The following is an 18,610-nucleotide window of genomic DNA, read 5'->3' on the forward strand; positions in this document are numbered from 1 at the left end:
GTTAACATTCAGGGCCTTTTCACTGCCTTAACCTCTCTGCAGAATGTTCTTTCCTAGTGGCATGGCTTATATGCTTATGAGATTCTCTGCCTATATTGCCTCTTTAGACAGACCTTTCCTAACCACCTTATGTATAGTAGCAACCACCTCCACATTCTGTCCCCAATCCCTGCTTTTTCTTCTTAGCACCTGATGGTATATATTGCTTATAATGTTATGGTCAGTCTTCTTCTCTGGGATGTAAACTCTATAAAAGCAGGTACATTATATGGGATACAGCTGTATAACCAGCACACAGAAGTATACCTGGCACATGGTAAGGAGTGCAATACATATTAATTCAGTTTATGAATGGATGAATGGGATTTCTGTTATCCAATAACATAGTTTTTGTTTGAATGAATAGGAAATTAAAGAAAGTTAAGGATGTGCCCATAAAGACAATGATAAATAAATTCATGTTCATTCCTCAAATGATATGAATTTTTTTTAAGACTAGGAGAGTTATTCAGTAGTAGTAAAGAAAAAATTTATTTTTTTAAATACTATTTCAGTTGATGGTGGGCTTTATTTGTTTACTTATTTTTATTCATTTACTGTGCTGAGAATCGAACTTAGTACCTCCCATATGCTAGGCAAGCTCTCTGCCACTGAGGTATAACCCCAGCCCCTCAAAATTTATATTTTCAACAAGACAGTTTACTTCATATGAAATTCATAAAAAGCCTCAGTATTACTTTTGAATGGAAAGTTGCAGTTAGTGTATTTAGGCCTGAACATTTAAAAAGCAAATATATACATATTCATATACACTCCCATACAATAGTTTCATGAAAGCCTATCTGTATAAACAGACGCATCTTCTTTCCTCAACAAATTCCTACCAGGAGGCCATCAGCTACTCAGGACTCTTAGAGTCGTATGTGTTGTATCCTATTAATTTGGTACTGTTGCTCCTGTTTAAGAAAACGTGGTAATATCTACATTGGTTTCACAGAGGCAGAGAAGTATTCTGCATGATTATGTTTGTGGATTATCTACTACTATGCACCTCCTAGTTTACAAAAATGTGGAAAATCCCACCACAAAGCAGATGTCTCTCTTCATGTATAATTTGGTGGAAGGCAGAGCATGGTGAGGATGTCAGTTTTTACTAGTGAGCTGAAAATCTAAATCATGAAATATAGTTAGCCACACCAAGGCCCCCCTGAGCCATGGACAGAAGGTCATTCTGAGTATTCCTTGAAGATGGCAGTCTGTTAGTGAAATGAATAGGGAAACACAAGTTGAGCCACTGGGCCTCTCTAGAATTCAGGAAGGATTTTAATCTGGCATGTTCAATTTGTATGTCAACATTCATTTAACTTTTATCATGTGGTTGTGTTCTCTGATAAGGGGACAGCTGTGATCATGGGACAGAAGAATGATAAACCTTACTTCCTATAAAGACTTTCAAGCCGAGTAACCCCTCTGAGAATAAGTGCTCCCAATACCAGTTCCATTTCTTTTCCCGAAGACAGCTCATGTTTATTGTCCTTTCTTCTGTACTTTCCTGCACCAGAAAAGGAAGCAGCAAAGCTTAATAGAGAAGGGCAGTAGACTAAATTTAAACTATTGTAGTAGTGTACTACTAGAGGTTTTTCTAGGATTTGGAGGTCAATATATGTTCCTTTCTCAAAGGGTCTGTATGTGCACAGGCAGCCAACCATGGTTGTTAAGTAATGATAAAATTGTTCATAGATAGATCTTGCTGCTAAAAAAGGAGTCTAATTTTGCCATTTGAACCAACTCAGTTTTATTTGTAGCAGTCAAACTTTCACGATACCTGTGCATAATATATCAGAGCTGGTTCAGTATACTGGTATCCAGCCTGAGGAGTGCAGAGTCGAAGATCCCAGGAGGAAATAATACCACTAAAGGGCGGTCATAATTTACATATGTGTTCACATACCTTCTCATAGAAATCCCAAATGAAGTACAACAAGAAAGTACTGCTACTCTCCACTGACATTGCAGTAGTGGACAGCCATCCTACATAGTGAATCAGTTTAGACATAGAGTTCATGAATCTACCAGGTTGTCTCTAGAGGACTGCGTGTCATTGGTTTCATGCGAGTGACCACAGAAAGCCACAACAGCCAGTTTTGCAATGGCTCTTTCAGACTGAAGAACACTGCACTTGAAAGAAATGTTGATGTAAAGAAGAGGCTTCATGTCTGAGAAACTACTAAAAGGAATCCAGCTCAGGAGCTGAAGGAATTGTGACCAACAAAAGAGGCCATCCCAGAGAGGAAGGATCTTAAACAGGAACAAAGCCCTTCCTATAGGAAGCAGTGTGCCCTGATCATAGTGTCCAGGAAGTTGGTAAAGTCTTATCTCCGTGTTCCTAATTTTTCATTTTATACCAAATACATTCTTCTTGCAATGTATCTTAACCAAAGATAGAGCCCCCCAGTAAGATCGACTCATCTCTGACACAGTTGCTATAGTGAAGTAGCACAGAGTTGTTCACACAACTCATCTGAGCAGGCACCTCACACGAATGGATATTTTGTAAGCATTCAGGGAAGTTCTGAAGCTGATCTTTTTTTTTTTTTAAGAGAAAAAAGAGAGAGAGAGAATTTTAATATTTTATTTTTTGGCGGACACAACATTTTTGCTTGTATGTGGTGCTGAGGATCGAACCTGGGACGCACGCATGCCGGGCGAGCGCGCTACCGCTTGAGCCACATCCCCAGCCCCTGAAGCTGTTCTAATGGGAGGGATCTACTGTGATTGAGACATTCAGAAAGACTCATCTCTTTTTTTCAACGTTCTTTAGCGTAGCTACCAGAATTTAGCCCAGGTAAAACTGAGTGAAAATTCCATTTTTTTTTTTTTTTTTTTTTTTTAGGATGGACATTAGCTGGACCTAACCGCAGTTTTAGAGGTTCTGGAAAAGGTTGCCGATTTCTTAGTAGAAGCAGTCAGATATAGAAGAACTGTATCCAATGGAGAGAAAAAGAATAAATTAAGTAAATTTAATCCGTTCAAAGAAAGAAACAAGCAATGTTTATAACACAAAGATAGAAGAGGTGAGGAACCCTCAGAGAGCCCAGATTTACTTCCATGAATCCAGCCCAGTGTGGTGAGACTCTGTTGATTCTATATGAGGAAAAGTTCTTTGTTCTCCATGTTGCAGTAATCAGACCCAGCACTTTGCTTGGTTATGACAATGTGGGTCATGGTTAAATTCATTCCTTGTCTGCCAAAGGAGAAAACAGCTTGTCACAATTCTGGGGCACTCCTTCAACTCCACCCAGTGGAAAGTCAAACATCTGCACAAGCAAAGGCCCTTCCCACCACAGCATGGTCTCTCTTGTGTTCCCTGAATCCCTCACAACTGTGCCTGCTACTGTGCATTTCTGGGGGGTCTGTGAAGCAGAGATGCTGAGACCAACCCCAGGGCCCCCTCTGATGCACAGCATGGGTAACTGCCACAGCCCTGTTGCAGTGCACTCGTGGTTCTTGAAAAGTTCCAGGTGGAGTACCATTCTCTTCCTTTGCTCATGCCTAAAGCAGTTTCCCTCCACTGTTATGTCCTTCTCATTAAGACTCAGGTTAAATCTGTTGCATTTCCTTCATGGATTTATTAGCACTTAGTAATGTATTCTTTTAAGTGCCTCCATTCATTGATCTCTGCTTCCTCAAAATTCCTAGTGCTTGTATGGTACATAGTATCAGAATGCTATTTATCTTTTTTTGTGTGTCTTCCATCTCTCCACAGTGATATTGGACACTTTTTGTGGACATATACTCTGTGCCTTATGTATATTTTATATTCCTAGGGCCTACCAAAAGTAGGTTCTCAGAACTTGATGGTATAGGTAGTAGCTAGATCCGTCTACTAAATTTAGAGTTTGGTATTTTCTAACTCTAATATTAATCAGTTCAAGTTAAGGGACTCTGAAAGTAACTAAATACAGAGTCAACAGATCCAAAGTGATTATACTATATAGTCTTTGGTTCCTTCTGTGAAGGATTTGGTACAAAGAAAAACTGACCCTGATTATTTTCTCTGAGAGTCCTGGGAGGTCAATGAAAAAGAAACAGTCTCAGTTCAGGAAAGAGTGAGTTTGTTTGTTTATTGTTTTTAATTAATTTATTTACCAGTTTTCCACAGAGAATTCCACGTGTTTCTACTCCCCGAGCAGTGTTGGCACTGGCTGACTGGAGAAACTGTGGACTCAGCTTCCTGGGCACCTGCACATGGCACAATCAATGGATTGTAGAAATTGGACTGGAAAGGGGAAAGTCTGAGACCATGAGGCTGAATCATTCCAAGCAGACCTCACAGCCGCTAGCACTGGGAGAGCAAACTAAGTCACTAAAATCCCTGCAACTTCAGACATTGAGTTGGGCATTGGGCATCTCACTCTAATGGCATCAAAAACGTGTTGTAAAGTCTCTTCTGCAGCCTATAGCCAGAGCTCATTAGGAGATGTGATTGTTAATTTTAGGTATCAGCTTTACTGCATTAAGGAATAGGAACATGGTAAAGAATTACTTCTGGGTGAGACTTTCAGGGGTGTTCTGAAGGAAATTGATATGTGGTTGTACAGAATGAGTGGGGAATATCTACCCTCAATATGGGTGGGCACAATGCAGTCAGCTTTGGGTCCACATAGAAACACAAGAAAGGCAGAGGTAAGTCACTCGTCTTTTTCTGCCCCTGGGAAATAAAAACTGTTCATTTTAGAGGATGGATTCCAAGACTGGCACCAAGTGACTCCTGGATTCTCAGGACTTTGGACTTGGACTGAGAATTATGCCATTAGCTTCCTTGGTTCTGAGGGTTTTGGATGTCGACTGAGCCACATGAGCAGCATTGCAGGGTCTCCATCTTGGAAAAAGGCTTCTGTGAGATTTCTCATCTTCTGTAATTATATGAGCCATGTTGTCTCTGCCTAGATTTTAGAGTATGTTGCAGAAAGCCTGAGAGCATGGATGGAGGCATGACACAGGATCAGAGCCACCAAAGAGACTTCCCTTTGGGTCAATGACTTGGCATTGTAGGAGTAGGGCAGCCCCTCAAGACCCTAAAACCAAAGAGCCATCAGCCAACAATTCCGGTCTGGACAAGATGAGGGCAAACTGCTAACTTCTGAGAGCTGCTGGGTGAAGTGAGCCCAGCAAAAATATAGCAATGACCTGTCTGAGGCCTTGGGGGATCCAACCCTTTTCTTAGTGTGCACCTATGTAGGACATGGAATCAAAAGAGATTGTTCTCCAACTTTAGGACTTAATGTTTTCTCTTTTTTGTCTGGCCTTGAACTTGGGAATCCTCCCACCTCAGCTTCCCCAGTAGTGGGATTACAGGCATGGGCTACCATGCCTGCTCCAATCACTCCATTCTTCATTTGTTCCTCCCTTTTGGAATGGGGGACTGACCGTCTGATACCTGTTCCACCATTGTATTTTGGAAGCATGTAACTTATTCATTTCACAGGCTCACAACTGGTGAAGGATGAATTGTGTCTTGAGTCTCACCCACATCTGATTTATCGGAACCTTTGGACTTTTGAGTTCATACTCTTGATGCTTCAAGAAAAGGGTAGGCTTTAATTGGTCAAGGTAAGACAAGTGTAAACTACTACTTTCCAGAGCATTTCTAAGAAATTTAGGGATTCTCTGTCAGAATCTAAGAAGAAGGATGAAAAACTAACCTTCCCATTCAACTGAACATTTTATTTTTTTTTTCTCTTTGAACTCATAAGAATATCAGGGTATGAATTTCTAAGAGTCCTACAATAAGGTAGTCTTGATAATGGAAAATGACTTCAGTAGTTATTTACTTCTAGATTGAGTCTTTAGAAGAAAGTTTAGATGCCAAACCCTGCCCCTCTCAAAAAACAAAAACCAGTCTGGTCCCTCTAAAAAGGCATGAAGAAATGGGTCATAAACTGCTTCAGGATACCAAGAATGGACTCAGTTTGTGAGCCCAGTGGAGAAACCCCATGAGAAAGCCAGCAAGCTAAGGTTAGGGAGCAAGTTTCACAGCTATATTTTCATATTAAGAAAAAAAAGTTAGAAAGTATATTAAATTTCTGCACATTCAACAGCAACGTCTGAACTGTTGGACAATGACAATGTTTGATCAGGAGGTGCACAGTCATTCGGCAGTCTGATGATGCCATCTAGCCATGATGAATTAAAGTTTGGCTGAATCTTTTCCTTTCAATTCAGTAAATCCACTTAGTCAATGTATACAAGTAGACACTGTGCTCAGCCTACACAGGGAACACAAATGTGAATGAGACTCAAGACTCAGGTCCTACCTTGTGGGAAGTGAAAATAGTTATTGCAGATAACTCCATGAATGGGTAAATGATCTAAGTTGTGTTGCAGATGAAAAGAGCTCTGAGAGTTTTAGAGAGAACAGAATCAATCTACTTGAAGAGAGGAACTGGAAATCCTTCTAGAAAAGTAGGGAAGACAGAAAGAATAGTTAGAAGACAAATGATAACAAGCCTCTTTGGGCAAGATAATGTCTTGAGAATATGAGAGTTCAATTTCCCTGAAATTAGAATGTGTACAAGGGAACAACTAATGGGAGCAAAGCTTGTCCAGGAAATGGGGTGGAGGTCAAAAGGTCAGGCCTCAGAGCCCAGCCCTCCTTGTCTTCTTCCATTGTACTTTTAAATGGATTTTCAGCAAATTGACTTCTTTAAATGACTACTTGAAAGTCAGTACCTGTCTTCCACAGATTCCTCTAATAATCAAGATATACTCACCATTTTTCCCCATTTTCTTGATTGCAGTCATCAATGACAGGAGGAAAGATGGCCAATAGTTTTTGTGGTTGAACTTAATTATCACCCACTATACACAATGTTTTTCTTGACTAAATTGTTTAAGAATCAAGAATGCTTTCAGGGCAAGCACAATTCAGTAGTCCCCCCCTTTTTTTTTCTTATTTTTTTAAAAGTCATTCATCGAATTGCCCCATTGTACTGTAATTTTGAAGATTTTTTTTTTTTTTTACAAAAAGCCAATCTGGTCTCTAATTCCCTGACCATTTTGAATCTCTGAATAACCTTAAAAGCTGAGTATTTGACATTTAAAGACAGCACCAGCTTTTCAGAAAATTGATATTGCTTCAGCTCAATTGCATGTTTTCAACAAAGGCCTCTTTTACAAGATAGCCAGTGTAACAGAACAGAGTATGGCAGTCCTTATCCAAGGGGGTTCTATTGTCAAAGCCTGGTAAGTGGGATCACAGAGGCAGTCCTGGGATGAATCCCCCAGAATGACACTGGCAGCAAAAACATGGAAGAGGATAACAGCAAATGGACTTGCTCAGTGCTTAAGGGTTCATGGACCTGTCTACCACTGGTGGCTTAGTTGGCTTTGCATTTGTGGTGCATTCTGCAGGGTGTGTGGATGACCCAGGTGAGGTGGGGAAGTATCAATGGGGTGAAATGTTTTCATTCACCTCCAGGGTACTCCCCAAATGGGACAGAGCCCTCCCCTGGCCTTCATGTGGAAGGAGCCTCCATGGTCAGATGGTCAGGACCAAGAATTTCTGAGACACAAAAGAGAAAACAGATGGCATTAGAAAGAAGACCAACATCATCCCAGCCCGTTCTAGTACAAAGTGTGTTTACCTCACAAACTTCTACTTGAAAATATTTAAAGAAAAAAATATGTTGTGGTTCTTATCAAATAAAGTCTGTTTCCTTCAAGAAGGTGGAGCGCATCAAGGAAGCTCAAATCATGATGAGAGTATTGGCATACTCAAAAACCTACAATCCTTGTAGCACAATTAGGTTAGTACAATGAATATAATGAGAATAGGCCAAGGTGGGTTCAGTTCTACCCTCAAGTAGTCATTTGCTATCATTAAGTTGCTCTGCCTAGAGCATCATAAAAGTAGGTACAGTACCTTGTATTTCTTCCATCATTTCTCCTCTCAGCTACCTATTTGCATTTATCCCAGTACCTGTAAGAGCACATTCTGTGAACTTACAGGAGGATTATTAAGTGACTTTATGTGTGGTTATTTTAATTTAATCCGAGTAACTGACATTTTCTGTGCTATACTTTTTCATATTTGTGTCCAAACTTGATTAGGGAAACTTGTCTGGGAATGAGTGTTCATAATTATTATTGCTCACTAAACCACTATTCCTTTCAGTCTAAAACATTGTGCCTCATTTTCATGGCAAGGTATTTAAATTTTTTTTTTTTTCAGTAAGGATTGAACCCAGGCATGTTTTACTACTGAGCTACATTCCAAGCCCATTTTATGTTTCATTTTTGAGATAGAATCTCACTAAGTTTCTCAGGGCCTTGCTCAGTTGTTGAGGTTGGCCTTAAACTTGTGATTCCCCTGAGTCTCCTGTGACTTTGAGATGACAGGCACCAGGCCCAGCTGAATTTTACTTTATTTTTTTAAACGAGTTTGAGAAACATTATCTTTAGTTCTAGTTATAAGTGAAACCCATTCATATTTCTTGTGCCATTGATTGATATGACCACATATCCCAGTCATCAAATGCTTTTGCCGGGGTGTGGGTTGCGGGGGTGGGTGGCTGGGATTTCAGGAAGGTACCACCATATCAGCTTGGAATTTAGATCTTAAAATAACAATTTATTTATATTCAAAAACTAAGCACTCATTTAATAACAAAAGGGCACAAAGTAGTTTTGAATGTGGGGGAGAGGCATGGTTCCCAGTCTGGAAGTTTTCTTTCCCTGTGTCCTAAACTCCAGTAATTTTACAATCTTTCCAGTTATTCTTGCTGTTAGACTCCAGATTTTCTTGAGAGTTTCATTAGTTTCCATAATCTTTAAAAGAAAAGTGGGTATTTGACATGCATTAAAATGTAGTATTCCCTAGCCAGCACTCTCTAGGGTTGTACAAGCTACACAATTCATCTTATAATTCAGAGCCAAAGCCAACTGTCTCTTTCTTGTCTTTTCCATAATTCCATCTTACCTCCTCCTCCACATATTTTTTTTTCTTTAGTTGGGATTACAGCGCCCCTGGGAATCCGCACCTTTTGCTTCATTTATCTAGCCACTGTTTCTGTGTTTTCTACTCCATCCTTTCCCTAGAGTTAGTCATCTCTTTGCCAGTTCTCTCATGTGGTTTCCTCAATATTCAAGTCACATTTCCTTCATAGAACTTTCCCTCTAAACCCTCCTCATGGTCATGAAAAGCTGGGGAACTGCTAGAGATGCAGAGGCACTGCGTCTCCCACAAAGCCTCTTGCGAACCTAAAATGTCCCCAAGATGCCTCATTGATAAAATGTATTGTGGAGGCAGTGAAAGGAAGCAGCAGGAATGAGCAGAGGGGGCGTTTTCAGTAGAGAGGGATGCATCCACAACTGTTTGGAGTGCCCTTCTTGAAGGCACTCAAGCCCAAACTGTCATTCCTGGGCAAAATCACCTAAGGTTGTAGGTCTTTCATATGAAGTAGCCAGGATAGAGCTGGACCTTGCTGGTCAGGTGACTACCCAAGGAGACCAGAGCCTTAAATGGCCTCATGCACAGTGGGTGGTGTAGAGGACACACAGCAGCTGCTCCTTTCAGAGTCCCATGCTCAAAATTCTTACCCACTACATCCAAGACCCTTTATCTCCTTTCCTCCAGGATGATGCCTGGAGGCACGCCCACTAACACCAATCTGTCATTTCACCAATCTGTCAATTATACTCCCAAGGATTTAGGACCAGGGGTGAGAAGCTGGTGAGTGGGGCTAGAATCAACTCCTGCAAAATCTGACCAGTGACTAGTGAGCTCTACAGTGCCTAGCTTTTAAAGGAAAATAGATCCGAAAGAAAGTGAACTCCAGTAGTTAAAAGAAACCAGTGATCAAGCTGACTCTTTGTTTTTAAAATCATTTTGCTTTTGGGTAGGTGTTTCCCAAGAGATATCCCCTCCGTTACACTCACATAAACCTCATATTCAAAGAGCATTGCTGATGCAAGTAAAACAGCCGATTTCCTAAACGAATCATGAATTGAAACCCAGGACATTGACGTTGTTTTCAGCTTGTGTAATTTTCTACCCAAGATTTGTAGCCTGAGGTATTACTGAGGGAGTAACTTATTGCTTAGAAGAGAATATAAGACTGTAATAATACCTATAAGATGTGTTGAAAGTGTTATGTTGAATTAGGACAGAAGAGGCCAGACACCTAAGCAATTTTCAGGAAGCAGATTTATTAATTGCAGGGTTCAGAGGTGCCTCATGCCTAAGAATTCTTCCTCTGAACAAAGATGATAGAAATTCCCTGAATTTTCTACCCCTGGGAGTCCAGTGGGGTCGGTAGGAGGTTCGTATACCAATGGAGTTTCATTCTATCTTTTTAGACAGTCACAGGTTTCACAGTTTTTACCAAGAAAACATAAAAATCATTTTTTTTTAAATTAAGAAGCTTTCAGACTACTCTGTCAAACCTTTTGTGTGCAAACCTGGCATTTTAAAAAAAGAGGAAAGTACCAACCTCAATATCCTCTGCAGACATCCTGCTGATCTCACAAAGAGAAGCTTAATTACGGCAAGAGTCTTCTGGGTGGGGGGTCACTGACCTGCTTTAATAGTGCAAAAGCAATGGGTTCACAAAGACACCTACATGATAAAGTTCCAGCCCCTGAAACCAGGAAAAGGTGTTTATATACCCAAGTGCAAATAGAGTGCCATATTCTACTTGTAGGTATGCATATGATTGAATTTGTACTCACCTTTTTTTCAGTAAGGTTCAGGAGGCCTGCTACCCATTCTGTCATAGGAGACTGTATGTCACCACCTTGAAAATTTATGTTTTGGTTTTAAAGCTTAACTCTGAGGATACTTTCTGAAAATTTATTTGGTATCTCTCTAGAAGCTTGTTCTATGGTAACCTATTTGTCAAAGTATAGCTTAAAGATCCAGCTCAGGTGTACCAGCTCCAGTGCCTTTTTTCTGCCAAACATAATTGTGTATATATCTCTTTGTTTTCCTAAAGTGACTGTGTGGTCATTGACTTTTAAGATGACTGAAAGCACATTGTACGTCATCCTCCCATCCCCAATTAAACACTAACACGTATGCCAATGCAAGGCTTCACTATTTAACTCATGGATCCCTTGCAGAAGTATTTGGGAAGACAGTTGTACACAGCACATAGTAGACCACACCTAAGGTAAACAGTACCCCATCTACTTCTCTGTTGACTCTTTCCCTTCAGAATATGAGTGTAGTAGATTATGCCTAAAGAAATGGAGGCATTGGAGATACTGGTCAAACAGGGCATAGAGTATTGGTCAGGTCCTGGCAGGAGCCAATACAGGACAAAATCTAGTCAATTCAACATTTTGATAAATACTGATTGAACAGCTGGTTCTAGGTGTTAGGGATGTAACAGTGAATGAGTCCAGCAGGTGGATGCTGTTATTGGGTAAGTGCTATTCTTGTGGAAGTAGAGCTCCTAAGGTAGGAATCAGGCTCATCTGCTCCCATTGAGCATAATCCCCCAAGTAACTCATTTTTCCTCATGTTTTTAAAACATTTTTTTAGTTGTGGATGGACACAATATCTTCATTTTATTTGTATGTGGTGCTGAGGATAGAACCTAGTGCCTCACATGTGCTAAGCGAGCGTTCCACCACTGAGGTACAACTCAGCCCCACCTCAGGCTTTTTAAAGGTCTCTTCTCAAAGCTCAGGTTGGTTTCTCTTCTGCTTCATCTTGGGCATGGTTGGCTTCTATTCTGCTTTGACTTATTTGCCTGGCTGCTTGTTCTCCTGGTTTTTCCTGGAGTGGTTTTCTCTGGTCTTCTTGGTCTTGTCCTGCCCATGGCCCTTAGCCTTGCCATTCCTGCTGGATGCAGCTTTCTGAGGTTTGCTGTTAGAGTGCTTGGCTATGTGCACATGGGCCCTACTACTGTCTGCATTCCTGTGAGCAACTTCTTCTAATGCACACTCTAGGTTTCTGGTTACATTTTGGCCTGAGGAGTTCCATCAGGACACTCTGAGGCTTTATGTTTGTTGTTCCTCGCTGGAGCACTAGGACCCTTTATGACACTTGAGTTTTCCTGCCCCTGTTTCACCATGATGGCTCTGGTGCCATTGTATTTTGTTATTGTGGGACTTTCAGGTTGGTCAAAGTCTTTCAAGGAACTGAAAAGCTCAGGATGGTGAATATCCTCTACCAGGGCAGTGAGGTCTGCGAAACCACTGCTAGATTCAGTCCCATTTTCAAGTGTACCTTGGTCCTCAAGACTCAGGCTGTTGTTTCCCAGATGGATATTTTCAGAATGTGGCTTCTCCTCTTGGTCCAGAAGACCAATGGAGGCCAGCAGCTGGTGGATTTCAGGGATGTCTAAAGGGAATAGTGGAGGATCTTGGTTTTTCGTGGTAAACTGGTAGGCATCCAGAGGCTTTGAAAGCATGGTTTTAATCTCATTTAGTTTCTTACTCTCTGTTTGTTCCTGGCTTTGAGTTGGAGGCAATGCCCAGAAAGTAGTAGAACTCTGGACTGGAGTTATTTCTGAAATGTTTCCATGTTTAGTTTGTGAGTTCCTCTCAAGTATTTGGCTTTTTCTGTTACTGTAGGATTTGGGGAATTCTGGAGGTTGTAGCAGACAAAATGTCTGGGAAGTTGCAATCCCAAGGAAGCCTCCATCCCTAGGAAAATTTCCATCTCTGCAAAGGAAGGAATGAAGAAAGATTGTAAGTTGGATGCTCCTTCTATGCAGAAACACTCTAATTAGGGAACCTTCCAACTGTGGAGAAGGCATTTCTAGTAGCAGTTTTTAAGGACCATGGACAGGCATCTGTTAGGAGGTGCCTGTTGGTTACAGGTGATCACTTGATGTCCTACTTTTGGGCTGGCACATCATATTGGTACCATGGCTCAAAGGTAGAGCACTTGCCTACTCTGTGGGAAATACATAAAAACTGTTTCATGGAGTCTCTCCTGCTCATATAGGGGCCTCTCAAATCTCACCCCTCTCCGCAGAGTGTGAGAATACTTAACACCATGAACTAGGAGAGGGTGGAACTCTTGCTCATGAACTATATGTGAAAGGACAGAGTTTTGGACAGAATCTCTGAATAGAAAGTTTAAGTCCTGCAGTAAATTAAGGAACAGTTAAACTGTTAGTACCATGGTACATTTTGAAGTATTTTCCTAGGAGACCAAAGAAAAACAAGGGAAATAAATTTATAATGTGGTGATGTAGGGGGACCAATCTGCCAATACAGTGAAAAGTAGCTTCCATCAGTGTGCTCCTGGAGGTCTCCTAAATGCATGGTGGGTGGCTATTATGGTGTCCTGCATTCTCATCTTATAGAGACTGAGATTGGGAGTGCTGAAGAAGGGGATAGAGGTAAAAATCTCAGGACATAATTCTAATGATCTCTGGCCCCTCAGCGACCAGCTGGAAACTGGACCCTCATTTCAAATGCTGTACTTATTTCTTCCCCTTCCTGGTGTTTGTACTCCCTTGAAAATTTGTTTCTATGATAGGTTGAGCAGACAGAGAGTAGTAGATCCCATAGTAGACATTTGTGGGCTGAACCTTCTTCAGCACTGTCACCATTTCTGATTGAGGGGCAGTGGCACAATTTCCTGCATATGGCACAGAGCTGTAGGATTGCAGGCAGGGTCCATGTTCTCCAGAGAGCAGATTCCCCAGAGTGTTTTGATCATAATAGTAGACCTGGCTTCCTTCTTCGTAGGGAGGTTCAAGGCTATGTCCCTGACTTGGAATCTGCGATGGTGTCACCTAGACAACCTTGGTAGACTGTGATGTATACACAGAGACCATGACATAGGTATTGGAAGTTTTGTCATATTGGACTGTCATAGAAGTGGAAGAACCTGCTGTGTCCTGTTCAGTGAGAGTCAGATTTAAATCCCCAAGTGAAGATGAGCTCTTTTCAGCACTTCCTGGGATATACCACTCAGAGATATTGGATAGGAGGCTGATGCCATGGGCATCTGGTTCTGGCCAGTAACCCCAGACACCATGGCTGTGCTAGAATGTTTATAAAGGTAGGCACTGCCCATGAGTGGCTGGAAGGAGGTGCCACAGGTTGAGGGCAGTAACCATGCTGAAGTGGCAGCTGGAGCAGAGGCTCTGGAGAAGTTGCAGACACTTCCTGTAAGGGAAGCTGCATTGGTTGCCAGAGGAAGAGAGAGCTGCAGAGAATGTGCAGTTCCATGTAAAGAAAAATTTTGGAAATTTTATGTAGGAAGCAAGAGGGAGTTGAAAATATTGATGAGACAGGCAGATTCTTACGATATTTGAGGATGAATATCATCCTGAGGTTGTGGCAGTCAGAATGCTTCCAATATTAGAAATCATTGAGATATCCCAAATGAAACCATTTAGGTTGGCTGCAAGTGTTGGAGCAGTTTGGTACTCTTCTGATCAACTTTCTTTTCTGTCCAATTGGGCACCATAGACCCAAGTGGTTTGCTTCTCTCATTTGTTCACTAACAGCATCCTTCTCTCTCCCCTATCTTTCCTTTGAGTGGACAATAGTATTGACTTATGAATATACCCTAGAACTGAAGCAATTTAAAATTTTGAGAACAGTTAACACTAACAGTTTGTAAGTGACGAAATAGGGTCAGAGAAATAAGATTGACTTGTTCAATATCAGTAAGGGGGTCATAGAAAATTCCTCCCTTGCTGGGACTCTGTGCTCTAGACAAAGAACACAAGTCAGGAGAAAAGAATTTTATTTTCCCTGTTCAGATAAAACAGTTCTGGTATCACCACTGCTATTTTTAGTGTCTCAGTTTGCTTGTGCAAATCACATACCATTTTCTAGAGTTCAGTTTTACTATCCAGATGGTACATTTAATGGGTCTTTCTTTATCCTCTTTGAGCCTGGCTTCCAATTCTACATCAAAATGAATACCTGAGAGTAAATTTATCAAGAAATGCTTCCTGGATGAAAAAATTATTTAAACTTTCTGAGTTTCAGGTGTCTAATCTGGAAAGTGGTTACAATAATACTAGCAGTGATAATTCATCTGTGAACCAAAGTGATATATTAGTTAAGGTTCGTATGGGGGAATACATAGTAAGTTATGGAAAGATAGAAAGGCAAAAAGTGAAAAACAGCACAGAACTACAAAGAATACATAGGTACTAGTGAAATTTTAGATATGTAGCAAACATCAAAGCATAGCAAATTTTCTAATAAACAATGATCTATTATCATGCATACAGTATTAGGAAAGTGAATGTTTCTAGTTTATTTTCCTGAATGCTGTTAACCAAAACACTGCCCACCATTGAAAGTGGTTTTCAATGAATTTCTATGAAGTACATATAGACAGAGAAACTCCTGTTTCTCTTTAAGCAGCAAAATTAAGAAAAGTGAACACATAGGGAGCCACAGTGTAGTTCAATAAAAAGCATATTTCAATAAAAAGCAGTATGAAACCAGCTGCAGTATTACACACCTTGTAACCTCAGCTACTCAGGAGCCTGAGGCAGGAGGATTGCAAGTTTGAGGATGGTCTTGGCTATTTAGTGAGACACTATCAAAATAAAATTTTAAAAGTGCATGGGCTGCAGCTCCATGGTAGAGAACTTGTCTTACACATGTGAGGCACTGGGTTTGATCTACAGCACCATCCAAAAATGAATAAAGATATTGTGTCCATAAAAACGGAAGGGGTGCAGGGGATGTAGCTCAGTGTTAAAATGACCCTAGGTTCATTCCCTAGAACTGCAGAAAAGCAAAATCCAAAGCAACTTCTTTCCCACCACATGCAAAAGCAAAACTCCACTATGAATGGTGGGGTGGGCCTGTAGTCCCAGCATTCAAGGGCTGAAGCTGTGGGATTGTTGGAGCCCAGGAATTCAAAACCACCATGGGTAATTTAGCAAGATCCTGTCTCAGAAGCTCAACAAAATGTGATGGGGATATATATTGTGGTAGCGTGCCTCGTTAGTATGAGACCCTGCGTTTCAATCCCTGCATTCATTACCCAGGACTGGAAAGAAGAAGAAACAAAGGAAAGAAGAAAAGGAAGGAAAGAACGAAGGAAAAAAGTGAATTTTTTACAAAATAGAGAACAAAACAAGAAGTGTGAAGTAATTTTATCAACTGTTCTTTTTTATCTTCCTCTATTACCCCTAAAAAGTAAAAGATATGAATGCCAGTAGGTAGATATTTCAATTAATATAATTTTTTTTCTGATAAACATTTCAGTTATAAAGAGGCAAAGAAAATGATTCAAAATGATCATGTAATTTGTATTTGTCCTGAAATTCTACTTTATAATTATTTTTAACAAGAAAATGTTATCTCTAAAGTCTGAAAAAACCACCACCAATAGAATATAATAATAAATTTAAGTTTAATTTTTTTGATGGTTACTGGTGCTGGGAAGTGGAACCAGGACTCTAGGATGTTAAGCATGACCCTCACCACGGACCTACTCCCCCAGCCTACAATAATTCTTTGATATACAGAAAAACCAAAAAGACTTCACAAAATTAGATAAATGTGGAAATTAGAGCTGTGGAATTGACTTTTTATTCTTCCATAGGTCTCTCTTTTGGTTCTTAGGCTTAAAAATCATTAATGACTCTTTGTATATATTCTATTTTAGAAAGAAAACTCTTGGAAAGATGAAAAATAGGTTCTGCTCCAAAACTACCTGTCACACAAAGGAATTTGTCCTTCTGATACAGGTTAGGGCACATCAGTTTTTCAAAATCCATGTAGTTCAAAAATCAAAGTAAAATAGGACATGGAGTTTTCTGTTGCCCCAGCCCTGTCTATAATCACTTTCATTACATATTTATAGAAAGAATCATTTCTAAAACATACTTTTAAAATGTTCATTTCAAACTGTCAACATCATCTGTGTTCAAAGAGGTCATAGAAAAACTAACAGCCAAGTGTGACTTTTCTGATAAAGTGCTTATCCCAGTAATGCCCTAATTCAAGTCTTAGTTTCCTTGCAAGTTGGTTATTCTAAACATTCTCTAAACCAGCCTCATTTTTTGCAGATCACTCTGTGCTGTCTGTTGATTTAAAATCTTTGGTTCTCTTCCACATTCCATCCCAACCAACCTCGTTTTTCTTGAGAACATGTCCATGCTGAGGTGGCTGAGGCTGTTTCCCAGTATGGATTTCACAGGTCACTGTTCACTGGCCACCAGCCACTCTGATGACTGGTTACTTGTCACTGGTCACTTGCATGCTCCAAATTTGTTTACAACTGCATGGCAAGCCTAAGATTCTAGCAGGTGACATTAGGTTTGGTTGGAGAATGATGTCACAAAACTTGCTGTTTAGTGGTATAAGGTAGCCAATATGGCGGTCAAATTCCCAACAAGAAGGTGGGATTGGGTAGAGAAAATGACAAGAGAGTTGATTGGGTGGAGATAGTGACAGGAGAGTTATAATAGAAACTAAATGGCTCAGTTCTGGACAGGTGAATCCTGCAACAGGGACATAATGGGCTCACCCCAGGCTCACCCCTTCCCCAGGCTCTTGTGTTAGGTATATTATCTCAGTGTTCCTCTTAAATGTTCATTAAAATATTGTGAATATGTTACAAATTATATTTCACAGTATAAGAGGTAATAGTGTATACATTTCTATATTAACAGATACTGTTAATATCCCTGGAGATGGAAGAAAGAGACATCTAGGTTGAGCAAGTATCGTTATTGTGGAACCATAGAAATTGATTTGATTTGTGAAGTTACTGCAGTTTTCAAGGATTAAGAAAGGGGTTAGTCAAAAATTTTGTGGTTTTTTTTGTTTTATTTTTTTAGTTTTAGAAGACAGAATACTTTTCTTTCATTCGTTTATTTGTATGTAATCTGTTGAGCCTATTGCCTCACAGATGCTAGGCTGATGTTCTACCATTGAGCCACAATCCCAGCCCTAGGGTGAAGTTCCTTGAGTGCATTCTCTGGGGAATGAAGTGGTCCAAGATTCTCTTTAGTTTCTCCTTGACTCCTACTTTCTTTGGCCTTAGCTAGGCCAGGTGGGACTGGTAACTCTCTTCTGCTCTCCTTCCCCCACCCCTCTTCATTGTAGACATTATTTCATGGACAAGCCTTGATTCTGCCTTCATATACTCATCAATATTACTTTCTTTTGACTTCAGGAGCAGGGGTCTTCTTTTCTGTGAGCTGATTCTTGCAAAAATGAACTCTGAATAATAGAAGCACAATCTAGAATGGTGGAAGACCCAGGTGACTGTAAAATTTTCCTCTTCTGGATTTTGTTGTACTGCTTTAACTTATAATTTGCTGCAGACAGCTCCTTTGATCATGTAGACATCCTGCCATCAGCCTCTTTCATATGTGAGAGGCACTGAGGATCCTTTCTCTCTTCTTCTTTAAGTAGATCCAGTGTGGCTGTTACTGTGACTTCCTCCCCCATGCAAACAGTCACTATAGAATCTTGGGCTTCTCACATTCTTTGTCTTGCATGCTTGGAAGACCAGGAGAATAGTTAGAACATTAGGAAAACATAAAGAGAGGGTACATAAAGAATGGTTAACATGTATTTTTAAAAAATTTTTATTTTTTTCAGAAACAATTCACATTTAGGTCTCATTTGTGTTAATAAAAGGGGCAATTAAATTTTG

General features: G+C 40.3%; 2 pseudogenes; both read right to left on the reverse strand.

The window, feature by feature from the left end:
• Positions 1–1,408: 1,408 nt before the first annotated feature.
• LOC124084836 (centromere protein I-like) lies at positions 1,409–6,804 on the reverse strand (annotated as a pseudogene).
• Positions 6,805–7,540: 736 nt separating this feature from the next.
• LOC124084837 (uncharacterized protein C2orf78-like) lies at positions 7,541–14,209 on the reverse strand (annotated as a pseudogene).
• Between the last annotated feature and the right edge of the window lie 4,401 nt (positions 14,210–18,610).

This window comes from Marmota monax, unplaced genomic scaffold, assembly GCF_021218885.2.
Source record: "Marmota monax isolate L192 unplaced genomic scaffold, Marmota_monax_Labrador192_F-V1.1 WCK01_AAM20220418_F8-fsc00106, whole genome shotgun sequence".
Classification (NCBI taxonomy): domain Eukaryota; kingdom Metazoa; phylum Chordata; class Mammalia; order Rodentia; family Sciuridae; genus Marmota; species Marmota monax.